The 4765-nt window shown below is 34.7% G+C and overlaps 1 protein-coding gene and 1 long non-coding RNA gene across 5 annotated transcripts in view; one reads left to right on the top strand and one right to left on the bottom strand.

Moving 5' to 3' along the window:
- The window catches only part of LOC116184936, an 18353-nt gene extending 18008 nt beyond the window's left edge, over nt 1–345 (bottom strand). The window contains exon 1 of the long non-coding RNA XR_004149602.1: nt 325–345. This is a non-coding gene — a long non-coding RNA (uncharacterized LOC116184936). The remainder of the gene's footprint in view (nt 1–324) is intronic.
- Nucleotides 1–4765, top strand: part of LOC102678616 (zwei Ig domain protein zig-8-like) — a 420477-nt gene that overhangs the window by 298326 nt on the left and 117386 nt on the right. The window lies entirely within an intron of this gene.

Genomic DNA, 4765 nt, shown 5'->3' with positions numbered 1-4765 from the left:
AAAAAAAAAAATATATATATATATATATAAAACACGCGCCGTTCGTGTTTATCGCACGAAACACTTATTCAATTACCGCGCGATGTAATCGAATAAAGCGTCAGGCAGCCATTAATTTCAAAGCAGGCCCGGTGTACAAAGGTCTTTGGAGAGAGGGGAAGGGTGGCACGAAATTTTCACCGTGAATTTTCAATGGGGGCCGCCCCGCGATCAAGGACAAAGCCGGACCAACGCTCGCAATCCTTTTTCCTCCCCCACCCCTCCCTTCATTTCCCCTAAAAGTCGTTGCAACCCCGCCTCGTTCCGTCTCCTCGTTCCTACCACTCCTCCTCCTCCTCCTTCCTCTCGCCACCGACGTGCACACGCATCGCCTTTTCCACCTTTTCCCGCATTTCCGAGTGCTTCCCGCGGGGAAGCGTCATCGCCAGCCACCGCACAGGTTTGTCCCGGTTGCTTTTCACGAGCAAACGTCTCGGCAAAGCCCTGGAAGAGGTACGAGCCCGAGTTTTTAGGGTATGGTTGTGTTGTGTGGTCGTTGTGTTTAAGTGAACGTGGAGGAGAAGAAGGAGGAAGAGAGAGAGGGAGAGGGTGGATGCAGGTTTTTCCTTGGGTTGTTGGGACGATGATGTCGTTGCTCGAGAGTAATAACGGGGATACGGTTTCTTGCGAAGGAGGGGTGGGTGTTTATATTGAATTTGGAGCTGGATCTTTGAGAATGACTTAGGTGCTCGAGATTTCCAGTGTTTGTTTTTTGTATTTAGAAGGGTTTAGGAGGTTTTGTTCGATGAGTGTGGATTCGACCAGGGGTAGTAATGGTTTAGATGCGACGTAATAATATTTTGGTTAGTTGTTAAGTGATTAAATGAGATATATATATATTTGTTGGTGTATATCTTTATAAAAGCATAGGGAAGGGAATATATAGGAAATTATTTGAGAAAAAGAATTGGAAAGAATTTTATGGTTTAATTATGCAAGTAGAGTTCTTCTCTGGAGGATTCCAAAGAGAAATTGTTAATTAGTAATGTGATAAAGTTTATTTGATTTGGTATTTTAAATTTTATATAAAATGATTAAATGATAATATTAGGATCTTTTTTATTTTTAAGATTTGATATTAGTGAAAATATTAGTAATACTTTGATAATGAAGATGTTTCTTTTTGGGTTTGATAAAAGATAATTAAGGTGATGATATTAGATGTGGATTTAATCCTTGAAGTAATTTATCGGATTTTTCATTCAGTAACGAATAGAATTCTTCTTTCTGATGAAAAAGAAGGAATTAAGGTAATAACATTGAAAAAAAGTGATAATGTTTGTTTGATAATGAAAAAGCTTCTTTTAGATTGGATAAAAATCAGTTGAAATAATGATAACTTTAATTCTTGATACCAATTCAGTATTTAAATTTTTATTTATTGAGAATAAAATGCTTAAAATAATGATAATGAGTTTGTGTTTAATTTTTTAAATTGATAGAATTTTTTTCCAAAAAATTCGGAAGAAGTGATAACGTCGAATAAAAAATATATCGTAAAAATATACAATTTAATAAATAAATTTTAATTTTTCAAAACAAGCAGTTTTAAAATTTTTAATTATCTCTGTTTGTGTTCAAATACAAGTAAATTTTGATCGAAAATGTTTTCAGTTGCGTGCATAAAAAGCAAGTAACTAAAAAAATAAAAACTCTTGTATATCGAAATTTGAATAAATTATTATTAATACAAATACAATATTTAAAATTATTTCACAATTCTTCGTTGAAATAATATTACTTATGAATAAAGTATCAAACATTTTGACTCTAATTTTGACAATATTATCTAATCCCATTAATTTCTGTCCATTCCTCAATAGAATTTGCATACGTGTTTCGATAAAGCGGAACAATCCTCTTAAAACTAAGTTAGGGGCACTTTGGCAAAACTTGGAACTAATTTCACTTTCATGGAGGGTTCGTGTTTAAAAGACGGTAAGCCTACGTTCTATATCATTTAACATGAAATTTCAGGTCGGTTGAATCTCGAGCTCAAAGTTCATCGATTTAAAAATCTTCTCGAGAGTTTCTTTCCTATCGCCTGAAAGTGTGCTATCAACGTCGCTTCGTTAATATCGATTACTTATACCCCGATTGCTTTTATTTAAACAGCTTACTTCGCGATTAAAATTAAAAAATTTTCTCCAAAGTGCACATTTTGTAGAAATTTTATGACATTATTTCTTTTTTCACGAAATATACGTTCATTTTTCAGTCTCAAAATATTTTAATTTTAATCGCTAGATTAAGATTATTAATTATAGGATGATAAAAAAAAATGATTTCAACAAATTATTCCCAACAAATATCGATTATTAACCTATATATTATTATTTACTATAAATTTTTCCTTTCGTTATTCTATATTTTACAATTCGAAAACAAACTCCTTCCCCATTCGTGCACACACAATATAACTAAAAGCAAGCCAAAGCTTCGTCAAAAAAAAGAAAAAAATCATATCTGTCATAATATCTGAACATATATCCAGTTCCAGTTTCGTGATTCAATTGAAAAGTTTCGGTCGAGTCGGCTCGGCTCGAAGTGGTACGAGACGATAAATGGTCAGGCATTATACGTAACAACGCGGGGCGTGTAGTTTACCTTCCTCCCTTTATTTCATCCTCACGGTCGCACCGCGCTATTTTGCGTCCGTTTCCACGCACGATTTCACAGGTTCGCCAATATTACGCTCCACCTTTTTGCTGGCGACACGTAACCCGCTACTTCCTTTCAGGAAGCTTCATTGTCGACGAAAGCTCGTCATGGTCGTCCCACAATCCTCTCTGTTTCGTGCAACCACTGCTCGCCCTTTATTCACGGTAACGAGGTTAATTTATCGACACCGTATCGTTATATCACAGAGAGTAACACTGGTGTTATTTAAATACGTTTCGACATCGATTCTTAATCCTTATTATGCGCTTATTCGTGCAATCGAGAGAAAAATTTCTTTAGTCAGAAAAGACAATTTTTCGGATTTATTTAATTTATCGACTACTTATAACTGTATCCATTCTATTCGTTTGTGTACGAATAATTCCACTCTACGATTGCTTCTATTTATCTGACTGAAGATATTCTATTCTTGCCTTATTACGATTGGCTCAAGTTAGTTAGTCGTATCACTGCGAGTGGTTTACATTGCTACTGTCTGCCTATAACTGTCTACTTGTTTGACCACAGCATCCTTATTCTATTCACGAATGCGTTGTTCTAGACTAGACTGAGCATGACTGTTTCAATCTATTTGTTCGACCGTAACTCGATTATTCTACTTGTCTTGCTGCCACGCCTGACTTCTCGCGTAGAATGAGTGATCTATGGACTACTTGTCCAAACAACAGGCATTTAAATGTAAAATGTAATTGATTAAAAAACTTTGTTACTATCTACATCTTCTGTGCATCAAAACCTTACAACTTTTTCTCATTGATATTTATTATTATTAATTAACCTTTTTTTTAATTTTTCAAAAATATAATCAACTTCTCCCCCATTTCCATTTTTATTACAAAGATAAAAAAATCTCTACACCTTTAATTCCCAAATTATAATAAAAACTCTAAACCTCATCAACTTTAATTCTCATCACATTAAAAAAAAAAAACCCCATCATTGATTAACCGTTGTTTCATTTCGATTCTCGTGAAAGGAACGACGAAAAATGGAGTAAAAGTGAGGCAACGCTCGAGAAAAACCACCCCTTCTCGCGGGAATCGCGTTTCCTCGAGAGTCGATTTCTAAATTCGAAGGGAGGGGGGTAGTCGACAAGAGACGTATTTTCCATCGATAGGGGTGTCGCCGTGGAAAGCTCGGCTTAAAGTTTAATGCGAGGGGCTTAGGCTGCGCCAGATCCAGTATTACAGTAAGATCGTTAACTTTGACGTGGTACGGACAGCCGTGCATGCCTGTTCGATCGACAGATTAACCGGAGAAGCCTCGTCAAGAACTTGTTTCTTATCCTCCATGAAATATTCGACGACTGCTTTTTGCGATACACGTAGGGATCTGGTAACTGGGACGTGTCTTATCCTTTCCTGTTAAATGGGATGAGAAGAGTTGTACGTCTGCACGATTTTTATTCGAGAATTGTACAGGTGAAATATGTAGAAACCGCGAGAGAGGAGAAAGTTGTTGGGAAAAAATTTTTACAAAGGTATTGGAATTGCAATTGAGATCGATTTTGATTTTTTTTTAAATGAAATAATTTTTCATGCAAAGCTTAATTTAAAGTGGAATAATCTCGCACGGAAGACGTGATTTGAGTTTAGTTTGTGAAACTTGTTGTCGAAAGATGAGGAAAGTGTTGCAGATATATCTATTTTTGCGTAATTTTCTTTGTAAGTTCTACGTGAAGGAATAATTTTTCATTTAAAATCGTAGAAAAATTTGTTAAAATGTAATTTCTAATAAAAAGGATGGTTCGAATCATCCAATTTTATTTTGTGAAGAAAAAGATTAAAGATTTTCTTATTGATACAATTTCTTTCCAAAGAAAATATATATATATGTAACTACATTTTACAAATGGTTTGGTATATTCGTGCGAAAAATTTTCCCTAAAGAAATATTTATTTTTACACCGTTGAACTTTTTCTCTTATTTCTTTCTATTTTCTCTTGTTTCTACGTGCAACAGAGAAGAGAGTTCTTCTATAACAATATATAAATATATTGTTATATTTGTAAAAATGGTTTCGTCATAGAACAATAGACCTCTT

Source organism: Apis dorsata, unplaced genomic scaffold, assembly GCF_000469605.1.
Source record: "Apis dorsata unplaced genomic scaffold, Apis dorsata 1.3 scaffold_75, whole genome shotgun sequence".
NCBI lineage: Eukaryota > Metazoa > Arthropoda > Insecta > Hymenoptera > Apidae > Apis > Apis dorsata.
Note: the sequence above shows the minus strand (reverse complement) of the source record. Positions and strands in the feature narration are given on the sequence as shown.